General features: G+C 48.3%; 1 protein-coding gene across 2 annotated transcripts in view; it reads left to right on the top strand.

Annotated features, from left to right (window-relative positions):
• ERP44 (endoplasmic reticulum protein 44) overlaps positions 1 to 26436 on the top strand; it is a 1253443-nt gene that overhangs the window by 644328 nt on the left and 582679 nt on the right. The window lies entirely within an intron of this gene.

Here is a 26436-nt window from a genome sequence, read left to right as displayed (position 1 = left end):
GTTACTTGAGAGGGCTATAGCTGGTGAATTTCACTGTAATTTTCGAGTAACTATAACGTCACTTTAATTTATTTATTTTTGGTTTTAGTAATTTTGTAGGGTTTTTTAAAGTAAAGCTCCCCCCTTCTTTAAGTAATTTGGCCCTGTGGACTGTGGTTCTAGTGGCCCGAAAGCGGTTGTACGAGGGGGGTCATGTGCTCCCCTTTGCTTTTTTTTTTTTAGGGTTATATCGATTTTACTGGTTTTCATTTAATTAGAAACAAAACAACATATGCTCTCCCCTACATCCACCGGCTGGTGAGAAAGAAGAACCAAAAGATTAGGTAGGAAGGGTAGGAGAGGAGGAAGGTAGGGTTAGTATCAGTCATTGGGAGCCATAGAAAGAGGGGGGGTTAGGAACGAGAAAAGAAGGTGAAATGCTCGCAAGCACTGTTATGCCCCAACCCATTTTAATTGGAGGACCACAACAGGGGGACAATCAAGTCTGGCTGGGGGTCTCGGGTGTGAGGCGTAGCACTCTAAGATAAGTACGGCAGGTCAACTCCTGGAAGCTGTGTGCCATGAGCTGAAGGCATGGACCCCCATGCTTTCTCAAGTTTAGGAAGCTTATGCTCGACAAAGGCCATCAGTTTCTCCATACCAAGGAGGTTCCATAGTTTATATAGCCAGTCTGTGTGCGCTGACACTGCTTCTGTGCCACACTTTGACAAGAGAACCTGTTTGGCTGCGTGTAGTGCCAGGGTGTGAGGGCCTTCTCCCTGGCTGACTGCAAGGGGTAGGTCAGACCGTAGGGAAGACCCAGTAAAACGTAACTGGGGAAATGGGCAGCTCGCTGTCAAACAAATTTATCAATGTCCGCGAGGACATCTGCCCAGTAAGGGTGCAATTTTGGACAGTGCCATAAAAGGTGAGGCAAGCATGTCTGTGTGGTTACATTGGCAAGAGCAGTTGTCATCACTACCTTGCTTCCACTTAGCAGTTCTTGCCAGTGTATAATACCAATAATATGAGATTTTAATTAAGTTTTCTTTACTGTAAGTACTGCATTTGGAAGTGAAGGCGCGATGTAAGATATTTGACCATTCCTTTTCGGATACAGGTGTTCACTGTCCAATTCCCAGAGAGAGCGGGCCGGTGAGGTGTTAGCATTGGGTAGAGTTTTGAGGAGGGCATAGTTATCAGAGAGGATACATTTTTCATCATGTCGGGTGAGGAGGCACTTCTCAAAATGTGTGAAAGTTCCGCCTGCATGGGGGCGTACTAGAATGTTACCTAGTGCTTGAGGGTGATCTAGTGTCAATAGTCAGTGTGAAGTAGACTATACTCTGCTTTGGGCTGGGATATGTCAAGCAAGCCACTTGGGTCAGACAGGTCCCCAATCCGCTTACAGGTGGCCTCTTTCCAGGAGGAGAACGACTTGTTGCGTAGAGCCGGGGGATAGTCTGTGTTCCCTATTATGGGGGTGAGCGATGAAATGGAGAGCCATTTAGCTAAATAGATTTTTGTCCCTTGTCCCAACTGTCTCCCTCACCAGCGGGTAAATGTATACCACTAGTGGGCGATGTTTCTTGAGAGCGCAGGGTATTTTCCATATGTGTATGCCAGCGATTGCCTGCTCTATAAAGCGCAGCGTTTCTCTATATTTTGGCTTCTTCCATTCTACCATGTATCTCAGGCATGCTGAATGGTAGTAGCGCACTAAATGGGGGATGCCCAGCCCTTCTCCTGCCACAGGCCATACCTCACCGCTTACCGTCCCAGATAATTGTTTCCATGAGCTGCTGGAGCTTCTGTAAGATATGTGGGGCTGGTTGGAGAGGGAGCATCTGCATTAAGTAAAGGAGTTTGGGAAGAAAGGACATTTTGATGACAGCAATCCTCCCTAGCCATGATATAGGGCCTCCTTGCAGGGACTGAACTGTGTAACTGGTGGTGGCTGGCACGGCTGCCATAGTTGAGGTCCGCTGTCTTGTCAAGATTAGAGAACACTTGAATGCCTAAGTATTGGCCGCTTGAGTCACGCAGGGAACTGGGAAGAAGGTCTTGAGTTAAGTCCTCTCGCCCAATGGGAATCTTAAAGCCAGAGACTCTGCCAGAAGTCCCAAGCTCTTGCATCAGTGGGGGCAGGGAGAGATGAGGTTTAGTGATGGCATGTAGGACATAGTCTGCATAGAGGGCTATTATATGGACCTGACTTTCCATTGTAATACTTTCAGTGAGAGAATGCACCCGGATCTGCTTGGCGAGGTGCTCCATGTGAAGAGTGAATAAAAGTGGTGGTAATGGGCACCCCTGACGGTTTCTGTGGCAGGTGGGGAAAGGCCTGGACAAGAACACATTAACACACACAGAAGCAGTGGTGCCAGCATAACTGGACAAAATCCAGCTGCGGAAACGCAGATCCAAGTCAGCCCTCTCTAAGGTTAGCTGGAGGAAGGGACAATGCACTCAGACGTTTTTTCACCATCATTCGAGATTAACAAGGCTGGGATACGGGCTAGAATAGTTTTATTAATAAGATGGAGGATGTGCTTGATATTATCACCACAGTTTCTCCCTGGAATAAACCCGGCTTGGTCTGGGTCTATAAGCCTCGCCATAAATGGCCTTAAGTGGGCTGCGAGGATGCTAGTAAAGATTTTAGCATCTACGTTGAGAAGCGATATTGGACAGAAAGCAGGGTCCTTCCCAGGCTTGGGTATGACAGTAATGATTGCTGGTCTCATCGTGTTGGTGAGGGTTCCCTACACACTAAAATAATTATATAGCCTGGTCAGTACCGGCACCAGCTGAGTGGGGAAAGCTTTATGGATTACCGAAGTAAACCCATGCTGGCCGGGTGCTTTATCTAACTGGAGAATCTTTCTGACCACAAGCACTTCCTCCAATGTTATGTCCCTGTCTAGGAGACGTGCATCCCTTTCAGGTAAGCTGGTCATGGGAGCTTATCCGAGGCCTCGGCATGACTGAGCATATAGCGCGGCATAGAATCGCTCGATCTCTCTCTATGGCCTCATCGTGGCATACCCTGGTGCCAGATGGGCCCCGAAACTCTGCGACCCTATGGCGTTGGACTTGGCCTCTCAAGCTATGGTTGAGAAGGCACCCTTCTTTATTACCCCCAGCATAGTACTTCTGCAAGTGCCAAATAAGTTGTGTTCTGCAACATCTACATCTAATGGTTTAAGTTGGTTCCTGGCCAATGTGAGTGACTGAGTTCATAAGCCAATAACTTCGGGTTGAGACCCCTCACGCATGACTGTGGACGAGTGATGGGCATATGCAGAGTGATTGAGATTGGGGCATTGTCTGATAGGGCCACCACTCCGACTGTCTGTGTTGTGGTCGACAGGAGGAAAGGGGTGGCTAGGAAGTAGTAATAGACACATGTTTAGAGTGTGGCGGAAAATAAATTGTAATCTTGCATTGTGGGGTTCTGGGACCTCCAGACATCTGTCAGACCCACCTCTGTTAACCACTATAAACCCTGTGTTGTGAATGCTTTGGTATAGCCAATCCATTGGACTGAGTTGTCCATAAAGGCATTGGGAACCAGATTGAAGTCCCCTCCAATAGAAACATAGGCACCTGGAGACTTAAGAACCCTTCCCACTCCTTGTTGAATAAAGTCTTCTTGCCGTTAATTGGGTGCATCGATGTAGGCCACAGTGAGGGTACAAGTGTGGAGAGAAAGTCATAAGGTAAGGAGCCGACCAGCTAGCTCACAGTGTACTTGAAGCATTTGCCCCTGGGAATGCGTCGCCAATCAGATCACCATACGGACTTTTTCCCAGGCCCAGAGGAGAAGCACTGTTTATCAAACCACTTGGTTTTCATATGACCCCAGTCCCGCTGGAGAAGATGAGTCTCTTGCAAGAGGTACACATTGCAATGAGCGTCTTTCAGTATTGCAGGTAGTGGCAAGCGTGTTGCCGGAGAGATGAGGCCCCTGAATTTGAGGCTCAGTACCTTAACCATAGTTAGAGAGTGGTGGGGTAGGCTGTCACCAGCCCAACTCATGTGGTGCCATAGATGAGGTGCCCCTGGTCCTGCATGTCCGTAGAAACAGCGTGCGGGAGGCGGCAAGTTAGGAAGGGTTACAAGCATTGAGTGAATGGGGAACAGTTAAACTGGGGAAACCAACTGGTCTGAAGCAGGGAGTCCAAAGTGTGGTTTGAACAGGCTCCATGTCACTGATGGAAATCCGAAGTGGAGGATGAGTAGATGGCCAGAGCACCTCTGCGCCCCAAAATGAGAACAGTGTACCAAAGCTCACCCAGCAGCAAGGCACATGCGTAAATGTGGCTGTAGTAAGCCCCATGCCCAGGCTAACAGGGAAGAGGGCCACTGGCCCAGCAGTGGGAGTTCTTCACCTAGGTCAGTGTCTGCTGATCAGAGTTGTGCCATAACGTGCCCCCATCCCCCTCCCAAATGTTATCTTCACTGAGCACACAAGCACCAGCCCCCTCGCTGGGTTGTAGGACTGGAGCCCCTTGTCTTGGTCTGTGTTGCCCCCAAGCACTGCTTAGCAGATGGCAGCCTCCTGGGTGGGGGTCTGGCTCAGTCTTGGACAGAGGCAGTGGACGTGCAAGGACCCCAGGCAATGTTGCACACCCACCGCCAGTCACTAGAGTGTGTCCGCGTGTGGCATGTTGAAGCTTCAGCCCACCTACCTGAGGACTTTGGTGAGGAGGTGGGGCGTTACGTGTCACCCATGCTGTGCTGCACATTTGTTGACCTCCAAGCTAAGTTCCTGGGAAAAGGCCCACTGGCCTGGCCTGTGCTGCCCCAGGGAACAGCTAAGCAGGGGGCAGCCTCCTGGGGGGATCTGGTCCAATCTTGTGGGGGCGTTGGTCTCAGGGGAGGCACAGGAGAGATCTGCCTAGGGTAGTTGTGGGTGTTTGGTTGCACCTCTCTCAGCTGGCTGCCAGGCTCCGTTGAAGTTGTTAAACCTCACGGCCAATATCCGTTTTGCATGGTGCGTGCCCTACCTCTGGTTCACTTATAGCGCTGTACACAACCTTCAAACTGTTTCGGGCTCGAGCGGGTGATTCAGATAATCGTTGGCTCCTCCAGCCTCCTGACTGGGACTCCCTCTCGCCTCAGTGCTGCTGATCACCTGTTCAGTTACTGGCGGACACCTGCAAGCCCACGCACGACAGCTGTCATCTTACTGAAGGGAGTTGTCCAGGGGCCGCTCGCGACATAGGAATTTGAGTCTCTCTCAAATGAGGTGTAGCCTCAGCGGCAGGCCGTGGTTGCCAGCTGTTTTCCCCGCTTTTCACGCTGTGAATTATGGCATAAGAGACCCCTGAGCCACTCACGGCCTGACAAGGGTGTCGTCACTCCGAGAGAAGGCTCCTACATGGGCGCCATCTTGGACACCTCCCTCCCCCATCGGCCCAGGGTACTGAAGTCCCCAGGTCCCAGTGGTGGCTCGGGTGCCGCCTCCAATTATCTCACATATTAAGTCACTCATGACAGGTTGCATGACATCATTGATAACATCACTGACATCATTGATAACCTCACTGTGCATGGTGGGGGCACAAGTTATAATTATTTTAGGGCAAGACTTATAGTTACTTGAGATAAGTATAACTGGTGAATTTCAGTGGTTTTGTAATTCAAAACAGTAAATTTTAAGTTAATTTTTCACCTGACCTAAACGCCCCGTTTTTTTTGTGAGAATGTGTGTGTGTGTATATATATATATATATATATATATATATATGTTCGATGGCAGTAAATTTTTATATATATATATGTTCGATGGCATGTGTATCTGAGATACACATGCTTTGCATAAATTCGCCATCTAGAGTTGGGCTCGGAGTGTTACAAATTGTTTTTCCTTGAAGAAGCTTTTTCGAGTCAAGAGATAGTGACTCCTCCTCTCGAGGATCGTGTGCATGAGCACGTTACATTGTTTTCTTTCCACTGTCGGGTTCAGACGTGTTCCCTCTTGCTTCGGTAGATCTCAGTTCGGTAGATCTCAGTTTGGTGCTATCTGAACTTCTCTATCTTTTTCCTTCAACGTCAGTATCGTTTTCGAATGCATTTTCGCACTACACTCGATCCGATTGTAGCGTCTGGATCAATTAAACGCCCTTTCGGGCACCCGCACTTTTCTCAGGCCTACTGCGTTACAGGCACATGGATCGGACTCCATTTCGATTCTGCCCTCAGTGCCACGCCAATTTGCCCCACACCGACCAACATTCTGTGTGCAACCTTTGCCTCTCTCCAGATCATAAGGAAGACACCTGCGAGGCGTGCCCATTCTTCCGATCCAAGAAGACTTTAAGGGATCGAAGAGCAAGGCGACTGGAGATGGCTTCGAAGTCGACAGAGCAAATGCCCAACATTTTCAGTGAGGAACAGGCGCAGACTGCAGTTTCCATCGCAGACTCCGATTTCCACCGTGACTCAGATGGGGACAGCCAAGTTATTCCTGCAGGGCAGTACGTGAGTATGCAGCCCCTTCCCATCACCAAAAACAGTTTAAAAATTCAGCACAGAATGCCCTGGGTCCACTACTGCTTGCCAGCCATGGTCGGACCCGAAAATTACATCTCAACGACAGGCCCTCTGTTTCGGTGTCAAAAAAGGCCAAAATACACTCCACCGAACAGACTGCCACGTCTGATTTAGGACCGAGTCGTAAGATGGAAACTTCTACGTCGGAACCGAAACGGCTACATACCACCTCGGAGCCGAAACATCCAAGCTCTTCTTTGGTGCCGAAGCATTCGAGCTCCTCTTCGGAGCCCAAAAAACTTCCATCTGCTTCAGAGACCACATTTTCGGCCCATTTAAAGCAGTCCAAAACCAAGCTTTCAGAGCATACATTTGTGGGAAGTAAATACGTTCCATCTTCGGAGGAGTAAACGGACATTAGGCCCGTTCTTGAGGTCATGGACCATAAACGGAGGAAAATAAAAATCCAAAAGGATACAGGGGAAATTATTGCCTCTCCTCCTCCTATGACCAAGAGGGAACTGTCATTCCAAGAAGGTTTGGGATCTGGCCCTTCACCGGCGAAAATATTTAAGCACAAGGAGAAGCCAAGGACAGTGCATCAGCCTTCTCCACCGTATTCGCCTTTCCTTCCTACTTTTCCACCACCTGACACTCCTCCACCTTCACTCACACAGTTTTCTGCACAATCTCCTGTCTCTTCACACAGGGATCATATGAGTGCTAATCCTTATAATATGGGTCAATGGGATTTGTACTATTCTGACCCAGTTCCATCTAATGAACCTGATCTGTATCCCACAAGGCCATCTCCACCTGAAGACACCACTGCCTATAATCAGTTCATTGCCGGAGCAGCCACATACCACAATGTGCAACTGCACTCTGAGCCCATAGAGGAGGATTTCCTATTCAACACACTATCCTCTGCGCATAAGCAGAACCAATGTTTGTCTATGCTACCAGGCATGTTAAAACATACTTGATAACATTTTTAAAGAGCAGGCAAAGGCTAGCATAATAACACCTAGGGTTGATAAGAAATATAAAGCTGCACCATCAGACCCAGTTTTTATATCACAACAATTGCCACCTGATTCCATTGTGGTCAGTGAAGCTAGGAAAAGGGTAAATAGTCAGTCCACAGGAGAGGCTCCTCCCCGTGTTAAAGAATGCAGCAAATTCGATGCAGCAGGCAAAAGAGTGGCAACTCAAGCTGCAAATCAGTGGAGGATTGCCAAATCCCAAGCTCTTTTAGCCAGGTTTGACAGGGCCCATTGGGACGAAATGCAAGAGTTCCTTCAATATTTCCCTACAGAAAACTAAAAAAGGGCACAGCAGGTAGTGGCAGAAAGACAAGCTATTGCAAGCAATCAAATGAGATCTGCACTAGACGCAGCTGACACCACAGCTAGGGGAATTAATACTAGTCTTATGACAAGACGGAAGTCCTCTTCGGCCCCACCCCCTCCGCAGGGGATGACTCCTGGTGGTCTGCCACTCTCGGAACCACTCCGACTCCCACCGGCCACACATGCAACCTAGGATTCATCTTGGACCCCTCACTATCCATGACCCAGCAATTCAACGCCATCTCCTCCTCCTGCCTCAACACCCTCCGCATGCTCCGAAAGATCTACAAATGGATGCCCACCAAAACCAGAAGAACAGTCACCTAAGCCCTCGTAAACAGCAAGCTGGACTACGGCAATGCCCTCTACGCAGGAACCATGGTGAAACTCTAGAAGAGGCTGCAATGCATCCTGAACGCCTCCGCACGGACATCCCCCGCCACTGCCACATCACAGACCACCTGAAAAACCTGCACTGGCTCCCAGTCAACATGAGTCACCTTCACATTCCTCACCCACACTCACAAAGCACTACACAACACCGGACCAGAATACCTTAACAGACGAGACTCCTTCTACACCCCGACCCAGCATATTCGTTCCGCCATCCTCGCCCTCGCAACCGTCGCACGCGTCCACAGAACTACAACCAGTGGTAGATCATTCTTGCACCTCGCTGCCAAAATGTGTAACACTCTTCCCACCCACCTGTGCCGGACCAAAGACAAACTTACCTTCAGGAAACTTATCAAGACCTGGCTGTTCGAGCAGATGCAGCACCTCCCTCCCCCAACCCTTGTCCCCCCCCCCCCCCTCCTTTACCCCTCCTCCCCAAGCGCCTTGAGACCCTCACGGATGAGTAGTGCGCTTTACAAATTCTTGAATGATTGATTGATTGATCGATCAAAAGCCATGCTTGTTTGCGGTCCTCAGGATTGAAACCTGAGATACAGCAAGCTGTCCTCAAGATGTCATTCAATAAACAACAACTATTTGGACCTCAGGTGGATACCACCATTGACAAATTAAAAAAGGACTCTGATACAGCAAAGGCCATGGGTTTCTTTTACACAACACCTTTTTGCTGCACTTTTCGTAAGCCCCAATTCAGAGGAGGTTTTAAACCCCAAACATCAGAGGCCTCTACGTCCCAAGAAAAACAGGGACAACAGTTTTATTCCAGGGGATCTTTCAGAGGTTCCTATAGAGGACACAATTTCAGAAGTAGGGGCAAATCCACTGCCACAAGAGGTGTCTCCACCTCATCAAAGCAGTGACTTTTTCAGCATCCTACACACAACACATCTCCTGTGAGTGGAAGACTGTAACATTTCCACCATCTTTGGCAAAACATTACTTCAGATCAATGGGTACTGTCAATTATCCACAATGGCTATTGCCTAGAAGTAGTACCCATCAATCAACAAGGAACAGGAGTATATTCTCTATACTTTCTCATACCAAAAAAGGATGGCACTCTCAGACCAATCCTCAATCTCAGACCCCTCAATCACTGTATTCTCTCAAAGCATTTCCACATGGTCGCTCCTCAGGATGTCATCCCTTTGTTACAAAAACAAGACTACATGACACCTTTAGATCTAAAAGGTGCTTACTTCCATATTCCCATACATCCAACACACCACAACTAGTTAAGGTTTGTGATAGCAATTGATACCCTACAGGGTTCACAATCAATTACCAGAAGTCTCACCTTCAGCCAGTGCAAATACAAACATATGTGGGAACAATTCTGAACACTCAGCCAGCATTAGCCTACCCAAACCCACAAAGGATTCAAGCGTTCCACATTCTCATATCTCAGCTACAATCTAATCAAACTTACACAGTAAGGTTTATCATGAAACTGTTGGGAATGATGGCATCCTGCATATCAATAGTGCCCTATGCTCATCTAAACATGAGACCCCTGCAATAGTGTCTTTCACAGCAATGGTCTCAGGCACAGGGTCAACTTCACGATCTAGTGTTGTTCGACCACCAGACTTACAAATCCCTGCAATGGTGGAATCACACCAACTTATTGTAGGAAAATGGCTTCCTGTTGCATTGACCCCCCACTTTTTGTCTGATATTGATGCTGACTTGACTAACAAGTGTGCTGGGATCCTGCTAATAAGTCCCCAGCACCAGTGTTCCTTCACCTAAAAATGTACCATTGTTTCCACAATTGGCACACCCCTGGCACACAGATAAGTCCCTTGTAAAAGGTGCCAGTGGTATCAAGGGCCCTGTGACCAGGGAAGGTCCCTAAGGGCTGCAACATGTGTTGTGCCACCCTAAGGGATCCCTCACCTAACACATGCACACTGCCATTGCAGATTGTGTGTGTTGGTGGGGAGAAAAAGGCAAAGTCGACGTGGCATCCCCCTCAGGGTGCCATGCCCACAAAACACTGCCTGTAGGATAGGTAAGTCACCCCTCTAGCAGGCCTTACAGCCCTAAGGCATTGTACTCTCTACATCACAGGTGAGGGCATAGCTGCATGATCAATATCCCCTACTGTGTCTAAGTCTATTCTTAGACATTGTAAGTACAGTGTGACCATATTAAGTATATGGTCTGGGAGTTTGTCAAAATAAACTCCACAATTCCATAATGGCTACACTGAATACTGGGAAGTTTGGTATCAAACTTCTCAGAATAATAAACCCACACAGATGCCAGTGCTGAATTTATTTAAAAATGTGCACAGAGGGCATCTTCGAGATGTCCCCTGTATTTTACTCAATCCTTCAGTGCAGAACTGACTGCTCTGTGCCAGCCTGCCAATGAGATGAGATTCTGACCCCATGGGGTGAGAGCCTTTGTGCTCTCTGAGGCCAGAAACGAAGCCTGCACTGGGTGGAGGTGCTTCACACGCCCCCCCCCCCTTTTGCCTTTTTTTGTGCACAGAGGGCATCTTCGAGATGTCCCCTGTATTTTACTCAATCCTTCAGTGCAGAACTGACTGCTCTGTGCCAGCCTGCCAATGAGATGAGATTCTGACCCCATGGGGTGAGAGCCTTTGTGCTTCACACCCCCGCTCCCCCCCCCCCCTCTCTCTGGTTTGCAGGAACTGTAACACCTAGCAGTGAGCCTTAAAGGCTAAGGCTTTGTGTTACAATGCCCCCAGGGCACTCCAGCTAGTGGAGATGCCTGCCCCCCGGACACAGCCCCCACTTTTGGCGGCAAGTCTGGAGTAGATAATGAGAAAAACAAGCAGGAGTCACCCACCAGTCAGGATACCCCCTAAGGTGCCCTGAGCTGAGGGTGACCCCTGCCTTAAGAAATCCTCCATCTTGTTTTGGAGGATTCCCCCCAAATAGAATTAGGGATGTGCCCCCCTCTCCACAGGGAGTAGGCACAAAGAGGGTGTAGCCACCCTCCAGGACATTAGTCATTGGCTACTGCCCCCCAGACCTAAACACACCCCTAAATCTAGTATTTAGGGGTGACCCTGAACTCAGGAGATCAGATTCCTGCAACCTGAAGAAAGGACGACTGCTGACCTGAAAGCCACACAGATACGACGGAGACGATAACTGTCTTGGCCTAAGCCCTACCGGCCTGTCTCCAGACTCAAAGAACCTGCACTGCGACGCATCCAGCGGGACCAGCGACCTCTGACGACTCAGAGGACTGACCTGGACCCAAAGGACCATGAAACTCCAGTGGACAGAGGCTCTGTCCAGAAACAGCAACAAGAAAGCAACTTTAAAGAGACTCGAACTTCCTGCCAGAAGCGTGAGTCTTTACACTCTGCACCTGACGCCCTGGCTCGAGTTCAGGACAACCAGCACTGCAGAGAGGACTCCCAGGCGACTCCAACGACGTGAACACCCTAAGTCGAACTCCCTGCACCCCCACAGCGACGCCAGAAGCTCCCTCTGACCGTGACTGCCTGGTAACAAAGGAACCCGATGCCTGGACCAATCACTGTGCCCGAAGCTCCCAGGACCAAGAGGAGCAACCTACCTGTGGAGGAGTGACCAGCAGGCGGCCCTCATCCTAGCCCAGTCAGTGGCTGGTCTGAGAAGCCCCCCTGTGCCTTGCCTGCATTGCCAGAGTGATCCCCGGGTCCCTCAATTGTTTTCAATACAAAACCCAATACCTACTTTGCACACTGCACCCGGCCACCCCTGTGCCGCTGAGGTAGTGTTTTGTGTGCTTGTGTGTACTCTCTCACCTCCCCCCCCTCCCCCAGTTCTCTAAAAAAAAAACCTGGTCTGCTCCCCGAGGACGCGGGTACTTACCTGCTAGCAGACTGGAACCGGAGCACCCCTGTTCTCTAGAGGCGCCTATGTGTTTTGGGCCCTCCTTTGACCTCTGCACCTGACCGGCCCTGTGTTGCTGGTGCTGTGGCTTTGAGGTTGCCTTGAACCCCCAACGGTAGGCTGCCTATGCCCAGGAGACTGACTGTGTAAGTGCTTTACTTACCTGAAAAACAAACCAATACTTGCCTCCCCCAGGAACTGTTGATTTTTGCAGTGTTCACTTTTAAAATAGCTATTTTAACCAAAACTGTGTGTATTCCTGTTTTAAATCAAAGTTCTATACTTACCTGTGTGAAGTACCTTGCATTTTATATACTTAACTCAAATTTGAATCTTGTGGTTCTTAAAATAAAGTAAGAAAATATATTTTTCTATATAAAAACCTATTGGCCTGGAGTTAAGTCTTTGTGTGTGTGTTCCTCATGTATTGCCTGTGTGTGTACAACAAATGCTTAACACTATCTTCTGATAAGCCTACTGCTCGACCACACTACCACAAAATATAGCGTTAGTATTATCTAATTTTGCCTCTATCAACCTCTAATGGGAACCCTTGGACTCTGTGCACACTATCTCTCACTTTGAGATAGTATTTACAGAGCCAACTTCCTACACTTAACAAAAGGGCCGCCATTTCAGGACCCTGTGCCACAGACCATAATCACCACTGAATGCATCAATGACAGGTTGGGGAGCCCATCTCAAGAATCTTACAATACAGGGAGAATGGGACTCAATTCAGCAGACTTACCACATAAACCAGTTGGAATTGTTCGCAGTGTTCTTAGCACTCAAAACATTCCAGGCACAGATCACACACAAGACAGTGTTAATAAGGATAGACAACATGACAACAATGTATTATCTGCAGAAATGGGGAGGGGGGAGACACTCATCCTAATTGTCCCCTCTAGCACAGACAGTTTGGAAGTGGGCAATTCACAATCGCATTCAACTATTAGCAGAGTATATCCCAGGGATACACAGCCAACTAGCGGACCTCTTAAGCAGGACGCAGCAACAAATACACAAATGGGAGATTCACCCACAAGTAATTCAGGAGTACTTTCACATGTGAGGAACATCAAACATAGACCTCTTCGCAACAAGCGAAAACGCAAAATGCCCAAACTTCACATACAGTTACCCACACCGTCGATTCAAGGGCAATGCTCTATGGATAAATTGGTCTGGGATATTAGCTTACGCTTTCCCACCTCTCCCACTAATTCAGTTTCTGGTCAACTAAATCCATCACAATTCCCTCACTATGATACTCATAGCTCCGACATGGGCACCTCAACACTGGTACACAACACTATTGGATCGGTCTGTAGTACCACATCCCAAGTTCCCAAACAGACCACACTTGTTGACTCAAAACAAAGGTCAAATCAGGCATCCCAATCCCAGTATGCTCAACCTGGCGATTTGGCTCCTGAGGTCATAGAATTTGGATATTTACAGCTTCCATCAGAATGTATGGACATTCTAAAGGAAGCACGTAAACCTACAACCAGGCAGTGCTATGCAGCTAAATGGAAATGTTTTGTATATTACTGTCAACCCAAAAACATTGATCCACTTAAAGCATCAGTTCAAGATAGTGTATGCTATTTGCTTTACTTAGAAAAAGCAAATCTTGCATATTCATCTATTAAAATTCATTTAACAGCAATATCAGCCTACCTCCAAAACAGCCAGTATACCTCTTAGTTTAGAATTCCTGTCATAAAAGCTTTTATGGAAAGCCTTAAAAGAGTTATTCCTCCTAGAGCTCCACTAGCTCCAGCCTGGAATCTTAACATTGGTCTCACAAGGCTTAAGGGTCCCCCATTTGAACCCATGCATTCTTGCGCACTTCAATTCCTCTCTTGGAAAGTTGCTTTCCTGGTAGTAATTACTTCCTTAAGGAGAGTAAGTAAAATTCAAGCGTTCACTTTAGAAGAACCCTTCTTCCAAATTAACAAACACAAAATAGTACTTAGAACAAATCTAAAATTTCTACCCAAAGTGGTCTCACCATTTCACAATAATCACTCAGTGGAATTGCCAGTTTTCTTTCCACAGCCAGATTTAGTTGCTGAAAGGATAGTAAAGCGTATTCAGACTTGCTATCTTAAAGCTAAAAAGCAACTATTAGTAACTCTAAAGCTTATTCTACTAGAAAGAAAGGAGCTTAATGGCATTTTTAGGAAATATACCAATGGCAGACATATGCAAAGCAGCCACATGGTCTGCACCACACACATTTACTAAACACTACTGTGTGGATGTGCTATCTCGCCAACAAGCAAATGTTAGTGAAGCAGTGCTTAAAACACTATTTCAAACTACTCCAACTCCTACAGGCTATCCACCTCTTATTTTAGATGGGGACTGCTTTTCAAGTCTATGCAAAGCATGTGTATCTGCAGCTACACATGCCATTGAATGGAAAATGTCACTTACCCAGTGTACATCTGTTCATGGCATGTAGTGTTGCAGATTCACATGCGCACTCCCTCCTCACCAGAAGCCTGTAGCTGTTGTGGTACTTTATGTAAATATGTATATACATCGCATGGACATCTTCTTTACTTAGTGTATATATAAATAAATATATATGTGTGTGTGTGTACATATACAATTCTTCACTCCTTACTTCACCATCCTGCGGGAAAACAATCTAACAAAGGACTCGATGCCCATGCGCACTATCACCCAGAGGAGGAGTCACTCGATCTTGTGATTCGAAAAAGCTTCTTGGAAGAAAAACAACTCGTAACACTCCAAGCCCAATACTAGATGGTGAGCTTATGCAAAGCATGTGAATCTGCAGCACTACATGCCACGAATGGAAGTACACTGGGTAAGTGACATTAATATATATATATATATATATATATATATATATATATATATATATATATATATATATATATATATATATATATGGTGCTCATCAGTAGGTAGCTATAGTTAGGACCATGTTTCCACAATTTGACGCCATTTGACAAATCTTGACTAAAGTTTCACAAAAACAGTGTGCCGGCGATTCTTGTTGCACACAAAAAGTTTCAGGCAATTTGTCTAGGGGGACCGAGAAAAGGCGGGGGGAGGGTTAAAAAAAAACATGTTTCCCATATTAGCACCCATAAGAGCTTTGAACAAGACTACATCATGATCCACTGGACGGATTACACCACATTTGGCAGAAAGATAGCTTTTGGTACTCAGATTTCACTCCTGCTTATTTGGTTTAAATTTGTTACGTAATTTTTGAGAAATTAAAGGAAATCCAAATTTATACCTCTCTGGCTGCAACAACTTTGTGAATAATGATGACCTTGCACAGGGAAATACAGAGCTCTGATTAGCTGCCATCACTTCAAACCAATTAAGTGTTGGCAGCCATCTTTGGACTCTGCTTCAGCCGTGTCTACCAAAAAAGTAAAAAAAAAAAAAATTAAAAAAAAAGCATGGGGCCAGGGTAGAGTCACCCTGAACCCTTAGCTCTGGTGCCCAGAGCAAAAAAGAACTTTAAAAAAAACAAAAAAAAACTGCAGTCTCATGTACTTGGTTTTTAAAATCCCCTGGTTGGGCCAGATCCCAGGGGGCTAATAAAAACATGAGGGGGACATGTGCCCCCCCCTCCTAGCCTTATGATTGCCCTGGGAACCACCACTTCCCTGGGCCAAAATGTAGTATTTTAAGTGGGGGTGCCCTGGGGACCACCACCTCCGCGGGGCCAATATAGAATTTAATGGGGGGAGGGGGCACCTGGCCCCACCGAAGCCACAGAGACTGCCACCTCACTGGGCAGAATTTTAGGTGAGATGGGGGGGGGGTGGGGGCAGTTGTGGATCCCCTGCTCCGGGGACCACCACCTCCCTGTGGCAAAAGATAGTATTTTAAGTTGGGGGGTGGAGGTCCTGTGGATCCCCTTGATCCCCAAGGACCACCACTGTCCAGGGGCTAAAGCAGAATTTAATACAGGGAACCACCACCTCGCTGGGGTGAAATTGAATGTTAAAGGGGTGGCCACAAGGCCCCCCTCTCAGAGCCACATATGGCCTGGGGACCGATCCCCCTCCCCCATCCCCCAAGGGCCAGCTCCTGCCATGTCCCGAAGGGCCCACCCCAGGACTTAGCTGTTTGTTCAGACTTGGCAGCAGCTTTGACAGCTGCCCCCAAGTCAGAAGAAATACTCTGCTTGCATTGAGGGAGCGATGTCAAACAGCGAGTGGAAGTTTCCTCTGTTTCCCTGCCCACAAGCAAGGAAACAATTGATAGGAGACAGCGAGCTGCATCTTTAGCAGCTCCCTGTGTGCAAAAGCAATGCCCGCTGTGACTGCGGGAGCCTTCATGTTCCCACTGCGGCCCCCAATGCACACACAGTCCCCTGCAGGGCTCCCAGGATTGATGGCTGGGCCCCGTGGGATGGGATCCCCGAGGTCGAAATCAGCCAGGAAGAGGGACCACTTTGAAATTAAAAAAATTCATGAAGATCTGTCAAATGGTGCCAAGGATATAGGCAAGTCAAAATACGCTTTTCCTATGGAAACATGGTCCTAACTTTGAAAATGGTGTTTTGAAACGAAGGGGAGGCTGCTTTATGGTGTGTATTGAGTGAGTCAATAACCATAATTGGTAAATGTAGGGAGCTGGATCTCTGTATAGTGCACTAAAATGAAGTACTCTCTGCAGAGAGTCCAGTGGATCTACAGAGGCTTCCAGACCCAGAAATGGATAGGTCTAAAGCTGTATTTGTGGTAGTGTGGGCGAGCACTTAGGCTTATCAAGGAGTACAGTTAAGCATTTGTTGTACTCACAGATGCAATAAATGAGAGATAGACTCTAAATCCGAGACCAATTTAGAAAAATAAGTTGTTTTTATATATGCTTTGAACCAAAGAACTTCGTTACAAGGTAAGCAGTTTTTAAATTAAAAATACTTTTCAGTTTCAAAAATCGACACAGTGTAATTTTCTGAGTCTTCAATGTTAACCTATGGTAGGAAAACAAGAATGCAGTTTTACAGGTAAGTACACAGCTTACAAATCTAGCCTTTGGGGTTTTAGGTCAACACCAGTCACGGTTCAAAATGGTATCAAGAGTGCACCCTCAGCGGCATGGGAGTGGCCGGATACAGAGGTCAAAATCTGAGTCAGATGCCCAATGTTAACCAATGTAGACGGGGTTAACCGATGAAGTGCTGCTCTCAGGTGAGTAAAGCAGGGTCAGGGGTCAACCTCCTGGAGTTGAGGTAAGTACAAGGGAGGGCATCAAGGCAGCACCAAACTTGCACCCTCAATGGTACGGGGCAGCTGGGTGCAGAGTGCCAACACAGCGTGCGCCCAATGTTATCCAATGGAGATCAGTTTCAGAAACAGGCTGCAGGCTCTGGTCAGGAGGCCGGGCAAGGACAAACCACAGATGCCTAGGTAAGTAAAGATGCAAGGGTTGTAGGGACTCTTGGTGTAGGGATGTCTTTTGATGTAGGAAACAGCTTACCGGGACGGTAGCTGTCAGGGGGAGTCCTCAGATTGAGGCTGCAGGTGTTGTTGTGGAGTCCGGCTAGGATCAGCCCATGGGGGACTCTAGTTCAGAAGCACTGTGGAACCTTCACAGGACCAGTGAGCCACTTGGGCTCGGCCCATGTGCGTCTGGTGCAGAGGTGGTTCCAGAGGCTTGTTTGTGGTTTCTCAGGCAGACTTCTTCTTTGAAGTTGGTTTCTTTTGGACAGGTCCGCTGTCCACAGGAGTTCTTGGGTTTTATCAAAGGAAGGCAGTCCTCCCAGGGCTTTGGAGGTTGCTGGGCTGCAGGACAAGTCCTGTTTTGGATGCAGGTTCTTTGAGGGCTGCAGGCAGGCCAGTAGGGCTGGGGCTAAGTCAATTGGTGTCTCTGCTGCTGCGACTTCTGTGGTGTCTGGCTTTTCTTAGGTTGACAGGATTCTGAATTCTAGGTTTCAGAGGTGCCATCTAAATACGGAATTTAGGAGCGTTACAGTGAGTGCCAGGTGGTAGCCAATGTCCTATTCACCTTTAGGGTGATTACGCCCTTTGTATGACCACTTCCTTTGGGCCAACTATATTGGCCTAATTCCTTCCACACAAGATGGAGGAATTTAAAAGGTAGTGTCCACTTCGGCTCGTCCACCTTAGGGGTGGGACTGGCATGGATTGGGCTCTCCTCGTAATTTACCTAATTTTCTCGCCAGTCCTGCCTCCAAAAGTAGTGTCAGGAACTGGGGGTCGGCCTTTGCTACCATTTGGAGAGGTCACACCTCTGCCCATAGCAGGCCTTTGTTCTGAGCCCTCAAGAGCATTGGCTCTCACTTCAGGGGGGCAGAACTCTGTCTAAGGTGGCTGCATTGGTTTTGACTAGTCAATCCCACTCTAGGAGTTGGGTGGTTTTCGTGGGGTACCTCTAAGGTGCCCTCTGAGTACATGTATTGATAAATCCATCACTGGATTCAGTGCAGGTTTATTAATATGAGATGTTTGATACCAAAAAAATCTCTATTTTCAGTGAAGCCATCATGTGGCTGGGGAACTCATAATGACCAGTGTCCAGCACATGTACTTAAAATGGCTTCCCTGTTCACTTACTGTATCTGAGAATTGACAAAGACATAGCAGAGGCATATCTGCTCATGCAGGTATGCCCTCACAAGTAATATAATGCACCCTTCCTTTAGTGTTGGAAGGCCGGCTAGAGGGGTGATTTACATATATTGCATGCAGTGTAAAAGGGACAGGGCACACAGGCTGTTTGCCATGTCGTGTTTTCATTTTAGTTCTGCACCAAGACACGCAGTCTGCGAAAGCAGCACTGTATGCACTTAGTGGGAGGGTCACTGAGGGTGGCACAATTTGTGCTGCAACCCTCAGGGGCCTTTCTTTAGTACCCCCTGCCCTAGGTACTAGGGTTACCATTTACTAGGGACTCAAGTATTAGCTAAAGGTTTGCCTATTGGGAGAAACAACTGTGTTGTTTTAGGGAAAGATATCTGGCACTGGGGACCTGTTTTGCAGGGTCCCAGGGCACTTTCAATGAAATTGCTCCAGAAACCAGACAAAAAGTGGGGGGTGACCATGTCAAAAGAGGCACTTTAATACAGTGAATCTATGTGAGCGTTACGTGTTTGAGCTAGACCCATAACTCACTTTTTAACTATAGATTTTGTCACAGAATTCCTTTGGTTTTTAGGTCTCAGCTTCCAGGTTTTTTTTTGTGTGTGGTCCATACCAAAAACTTAACATTGGGCTTAGAGCCCACCTATTCCTTCCCATACCATTGGTTGGCTTTATTGTAATTCTCATTTGATTGCTTCTTAATCAGTTACTTTTCATTTCTTGTGTATGACCGTCCCCTGGACTACATTCTTTTACCATTTTGATTGGCTGACTTTTATCTGTCAGCTGCTCGCACTCTGTGTATGAATCTGAAGTGGTGTGTGGTGGGTACCTATGGTACTTACACCTTATACCAGGTCCTGGTATCCCCTCCTAGTGTAGTGTAGGCAGTGTCTATAAGCTAGGCTCTCTAGAGGTAGCTGTGGATGAGCAGCCAAGGCGTATCTAGGAGACATGCAAAGCTCATGCAATACCACTGTAGTCACACAGCACTTACACACATGAAAGGAAACACTAAGTTGTACAGACTTAAAGGTACTTTATTGTTGGAACTAATCACCACAAAATACTAGACAGGTGACCCACCCTTAGGAGTTAAGTAATACACTAATTATATACACTAGTAATCAGAAATAGACATAGAAAAGGGTAGAAAACACTGCAAGTAACAATAACCAATAGTGACCCTAGGGGGAGCACAAACCATACTAAATAAATGGAATGCGAATAAGGTACTCCCACCTTGGTAAGTAAAATGTGTAGAGGGGAGCTGGGAGTACTATAAAACCACAGAGGTAAGTAACACAGTACACCCCAGCGACCAGAAATGCAGGAGTAAAAGACTGGATTTTCCCCAAACCACCCAAAAGGAGGAAAAGAAGCAAAATACGACACCCAGACAAGACTGCAAAATAAAAACAGTGGTGGATTCCTAAAGACAGAAGACCTGTGGTGCGAGTGGGCCAAGTCCTAGAGTCTCAGAGGATTGCAAGAGGAGTAGGAGCTACATCCCACCCAGCTCTTGATGCGGGAGTTGGTAGACGGTAATGAAGAACAGGTCAGCACTGCAGCCCTGGAGCTGCAGAAGAGTTCCTGATGGATGCAGATGAAGTCCCACACCGGAAGAAGATTGCAAACAGGTGTTGGTGCAGGAATGCCACCAACAAGCCTTGTTAAAGGCAAACTTGGGGTTAGTGGAAAAGAGGTGCTGCCAGGGACCAGCAATGCCCAGGAGGACTCAACCCAGGAGGGGGAGTCACAGGGGACCCTCAGCATCACAAAGTCCACAGGAGCAGAGGCAGCACCCACAGGAGTCCCACAGGACAGGGACAGGAGTCGCAAAAGAAGCCCACCCAGCACTACAAAAAAAGGATCCCATGCCGCAGGAGAACGATGCAGGAGGCTGTGCTTTGCAGGATGGAGTGCTGGGGGCTAGAGCTACATGTCCCCTGAAGATCCCTTGGAGGAGATGCAAACAAGCACTGGCAGCCGCAAGAGATGCAGTGCACAGGGATACTGTCCTGCTTGGGAAGGCAAGGTCTTACCTTCACCAAAGTTAGACAGGTGGCAGTGAGGACCAAAAGGACTACTCTGGACCACCACCACCCATGATGCAGGATCTAAGCAGCTCAAGATGAGGGGAGATCCAGGCAGACAGTCGTCTCTTTCTGTAGGTGCCTGTGGTTGCAGGGAAGTGACTTCTTCACTCCAAGGGAGATTCCTCCTTCTTCTTGTGCAGGCTGAAGAGTTGCAGTCTTCGGAGGATGCACAGCTGGGGAAATGTTGCAAAGCTGGCAGGAGACGTGGAAACAAAGGTGCAGAAGAGTCTTCTTAGTTGTAGAAACATTTGTCGGTTCCTGGAGGGTCCAGTTGTGGTACTGGTGGGCAGAAGTCGAAAAGGAGGTTGCAGAGGAGTCCTTCTGGAATCCTGCAAGCCGAATCTGAGGACCCACCGAAGAGGGAGATCCTAAATAGCCCGAAAAGGGGGATGGGTCACCTAACCAGGTAAGCACTTATCAGGAGGAGGGTCTCTGACATCATCTGTCTGGCCTGGCCACTCAGATGCTCCCAGAGTTCCCTGCCAACCTTGGAAACAAGATGTCAGAACCCAGGGACGTGATGGACAGGGGAGTGGTCACTCCACTTTCATTGTCCAGTTTCGTGCCAGAACAGGGATTGGGGGTCCCTGAACCGGTGTTGGCGGGTTTATGCATGGAGGGCACCAAATGTGCCCTTCAGAGCAAACCAGTGGCTTGGGAGGCTACCCCTCCCAAGCCAGTCACACCTATTTCCAACAGGAGAGGTTGTTGCCTCCCTCTCCCAAAGGAAATCCTTTGTTCTGCTTTACTGGCCTTGATAAGATCAAGCAGCAGGAGGGCAGAAACCTGTCTGAGGGGTTACAGCAGCTGGGCTGCCCAGAAAACCCTGTAAGACTGGTGGTAGCAATGCTGCGGGTCCTCTAAGGAGCCCCCAGAGTGCATTGAATCATACTTCCAAAACTTGCAACAGTATTGGGGTCCGATTCCGACATGTTTGATACCAAACATGCACAGGTTTGGAGTTACCATTATGTAGCTGGACATAGGTAGTGACCAATGTCCAGTACACACGTAAAATAGCGTCTCCACACTCACAAAGTGCAGCGGTTCCCTCACACACAGGTACCTCCACCTTGCTCTCTGGGCTGAAAGGGCCTACCGTAGGGGTGACTTATAGTTACCTGGTGTAGTGACCTGTAGTGAAAACAGGTGCATGCACCCATTTAATATAGACTGCAATGGCAGGCCTGCAGAACCCTTTGCATGGGCTCTCTATGAGTCTATGAGTGGCAGAATAACTGCTGTAGCCTATGGGGATCCCCTGGAACCACAATGCCCTGGGTACCATATGCTAGGGACTTACATGGGGGACCAGTATGCCGATTGGGGGAAGTAAAAGGTACACTTTAGAGGCGAGAGCAAAATTACTTGGGTCCTGGTTAGTAGGATCCCAGTAGATAGTCAAACATACTGAAAACAGTCTGAAAATGGGTGGAACCATGCCAAGAAAGAGGGTACTTACCTACACTCTGGGAATTTACTTGTTAACGTTTCATTCCGTGCCTCATGAGAGGGTGTGTGTTTGTATGTATTTACTTGCTTTTTGTCAGATGATGCTCCCTCCCCTCCCCAGATAACTCTGCTTCTGTGGTGCTGCCCACCCCTCCCAGCTTGTCTGTAAAAGTGCAGTAGCAGGTTTGTTGTATTCCAAGGTATGACTAAAGGGCAGACTTTTATTGGTTGTTTTTGTTTTATGTCCTGCATCCCACATATTGCTCAAAAGGTCGAGGCTTGGGAAACAAAGACTGTCATAGCGCTTAGCAAGGGGCCGGCTGCTGCACTCACTCAGCTCGAGTTTGAGACAGAAGGGGTGTATAGTTTTCAGAAATATCTGAGTTTGGCATGTTTCCCTCGGTGGTGGCGAAGCCCCCGGGTCCATATACCATGTCTGTCTCTAGTGCCAAAACACAGGAAAAGTTAATATCTCCATGTTGTGTTTTGAGACCTTTTATGGCACTGGCCCTAGGCTCAACCCCACAAGTGGGGTTCTCTTTTTATTGGGAAAAGTGTGGGAGCCCAGCATAGTATAACATTTATCAGTCTGATTTGAATTAATCTCCATTACTGGCTTCCAGATGAAAGCCAGTGTGCAAGAAAAGTCCCATTTTGCAAATTGCTCTCTGAATCACATGATATTATGTGTTACTCTGTGAGTTGCTTTAGAGTTGTACAAATAACCTGTATACCTATAATCGGTATCTAGGGCACATTTCAGAAATGCCTATGAGTCCTTTCAACCATGCTTCCTTAATTAGATCTTACCTTGTGAATTCATGCATGGTTTCTGTAGGAATGTGCCTGTTTGGCATGGTTACCCCCCTCCCTCCCACCACCACACATTGTTTGTCTATCTGATGCTAACTTGTCTGTGTGTGTGCTGGGATCATGCAAACCAGGCCCCAGCACCTGTGCTCTTTCCCTAAACTGTACCATTGCTTCCACAATTGGCACACCCCTGGCGCACAGATAAGTTCCTTGTAAAAGATACCAGTGGTAGCAAGGGCCCTGTGGCCGGGGAGGGTTCCTAAGGGCTGCAGCATGTATTATGCCACCCTAAGGGACCCCTCACCAAACACATGCACACACTGCCATTGTGACTTGTGTATGCTGGTGGGGAGAAAAAGTCAACATGGCATCCCTCTTTGGGTGCAATTCCTACAAACCACTGCCTGTGGCGTAGGTTAGTCACCCCCCTAGTAGGCCTTATCGGCCCTAAGGGAGGGTGCACTGTACCACAGGTGAGGGCATTTCTGCATGAGCAACATGCCCCTACAATGTCTAAGTCCATTCTTAGACATTGTAAGTGTAGTGTGGCCATATTATGTAAATGGGCTGGGATCTGGTCTTTACGAATGCCACAGCTCCATGGTGGCATCACTGAAGACTGGGAAGTTTGGGTTTATTGAGCTGCTAAGTTTTTTTTTTTTTTAACCACACTGATGCCTGTTTTGGATTGATTGAAAAATGCACAGAGAGGGCATCCTAGAGATGTCCCCCTGCATTTCACTCAACCCTTTCACATAAGACTGACCAGTCTGTGCCGACCTAACAGACAAGTTTCTGACCCTATGGGGTGACAGCCTTTGTGCTGTCTGGGGTCAGAAACCAAGCCTGCTTTGGGTGGAGGTGCTTCACACCTCCCTCCTGCAGGAACTGCAACACTTGGCGGAGAGCCTCAAGGGCTCCTGTTACACTGCCCCAGGGCACTCTAGCTTCTGGAAACCCCCAGAGGACTGCCTGCCCACCAGAGGACCAAAATTCCAGAGGACAGCAGCCCTGTCCACAAGAAACATCCAAGAAGGACTCCAGAACTGCCCTGGATTAGCGAGCCCTGTCCAGTCTGAACCTCACGCCCATGGCCTGATTCCAGGTGGCACACTGGTCCAGAGAAGGTCCCCAGGCGATTCCCACCTCGAGTCCACCCTGGGTTGACCCCTCCTGGCCAACACAATGCCTGCAGCCTAAATCCAGAGGACCCCCTGACCGCAATTGGATCTGACGAAGATTCCTGAGAGCCAATGGTACCCCTGCGCCCGCAGCCCCCTGACCTTAGGGAATCAATCTGGCATTCCAGCAACTTCTTGCAGGGGGCGCTTCGCCTACTTGTCCAGCATTTGGGTTTCTGCAACCTACTCCCTGGACCCAGCATGCAGCATCTTTGTGACACCAGGGATTCTCCTATTGAAAAGCATTGGGCACCCAACGCTGCGTTTGCACCCTGCACCCAGCTGCCCCTGTGCCACTGAGGGTTTGTGTTTGGTGCTAACCTGCATACCCTCCCCCCCGATGTGCATCTAAACCCCCCTTCCTCCCCCCCGCGATCTGTGCCCTGAAGTTGCAGGTACTTACCTGCAACCTGTTTCTTTCCAAGTGCCTCCATTCCCAATAGGATTCCATTAAAAACTCAACACCAAATTTGACCCCTGCACTCTGTCAGCCCTGTGTTGCCGTGTAGAAAAATGCCTCCCTGTTGCAGTTACCCCCTCCCCATCCCCTCCCACTTTTTGCCTGGTATTGATGCTGACTTGACTTGAGTGTGTGCTGGGATCCTGCTAACCAGCACCAGTGTTCTTTCACTAAAAATGTACCATTGTTTCCACAATTGGCACACCCCTGGCACACAAATAAGTCCCTTGTAAAAGGTACCAGTGGTACCAAGGGCCCTGTGACCAGGGAAGGTCCCTAAGGGCTGCAGCATGTGTTGTGCCACCCTGAGGGACCCCTCCCCTAACACACGCATACTGCCAGCGTAGATTGTATGTGTGGGTGATGAGAAAAAGGCGAAGTCGACATGGCATCCCCTCTGGGTGCCATGCCCACAACCCACTGCCTGTGGCATAGGTAGGTCACCCATCAAGCAGGCCTTACATCCCTAAGGCAGGGTGCACTATGTCACAGGTAAGGGCATAGCTGCATGAGCACTATGCCCCTACAGTGTCTAAGTCTATTCATAGACATTGGAAGTGCAGGGTAGCCATATTAAGTATATGGGCTGGGAGTTTGTCAAAACAAACTCCACAGTTCCATAATGGCTACACTGAATATTGGGAAGTTTGGTATCAGACTTCTCAGAATAATAAACCCACACTGATGCCACTGCTGGATTTATTACAAAAAGCACACAGAGGGCATCTTACAGATGCCCCCTGTATTTTACCCAATTGTTCAGTGCAGGACTGACTGGTCTGTGCCAGCCTGCCACTGAGACGAGTTTCTGACCCCATGGGGTGAGAGCCTTTGTGCTCACTGAGGCCAGAAACAAAGCCAGCACTGGGTGGAGGTGCTTCAAGCCTCCCCCCTGCAGGAACTGTAACACCTAGCAGTGAGCATCAAAGGCTCAGGCTTCGTGTTGCAATGCCCCAGGGCACTCCAGCTAGTGGAGATGCCGGCCCCCGGACACAGCCCCCACTTATGGCGGCAAGTCCGGAGGACATAATGAGAAAAACAAGGAGGAGTCACCCTCCAGTTAGGATAGCCCCTAAGGTGTCTTGAGCTGAGGTGACCCCTGCCTTAGGAAATCCTCCATCTTGCTTTGGAGGATTCCCCCCAATAGGATTAGGGATGTTCCCCCCTCCCCACAGGGAGGAAGCACAAAAAGGGTGTAGCCACCCTCCAGGACAGTAGCCATTGGCTACTGCCCCCCAGACCTAAACACACCCCTAAATTTAGTATTTAGGGGTGACCCTGAACCCAGAAAATCAGATTCCTGCAACCTGAAGAAAGGACTGCTGACCTGACAGCCCAACAGAGACGATAACTGACTTGGCCCCAGCCCTACCGGCCTGTCTCCCGACTCAGACAACCTGCACAGCAATGGATCCAGCGGGACCAGCGACCTCTGAGGACTCAGAGGACTGACCTGCACCTAAAGAACAAAGAAACTCCCGAAGACAGCGGCTCTGTCCAAAACTACAACCAAGAAACCATCTTTATAGAAGACTCCAGCCTCACTCCGGAAGCGTGAGTCTTCTCACACTGCACCCGCCGCTGCCGGCTCATGTCCAGATAAACCAACACAACGGGGATGACCCCCAGGCGACTCCAACGACGTGGACACCCTGAGTCGACCTCTCTGCACCCCCACAGCGACTCCTGCAGAGAGGATCCA

This window comes from Pleurodeles waltl, chromosome 2_2 (assembly GCF_031143425.1).
Source record: "Pleurodeles waltl isolate 20211129_DDA chromosome 2_2, aPleWal1.hap1.20221129, whole genome shotgun sequence".
Classification (NCBI taxonomy): Eukaryota; Metazoa; Chordata; class Amphibia; order Caudata; family Salamandridae; genus Pleurodeles; species Pleurodeles waltl.
This window is presented reverse-complemented; position numbering and strand designations above follow the sequence as displayed.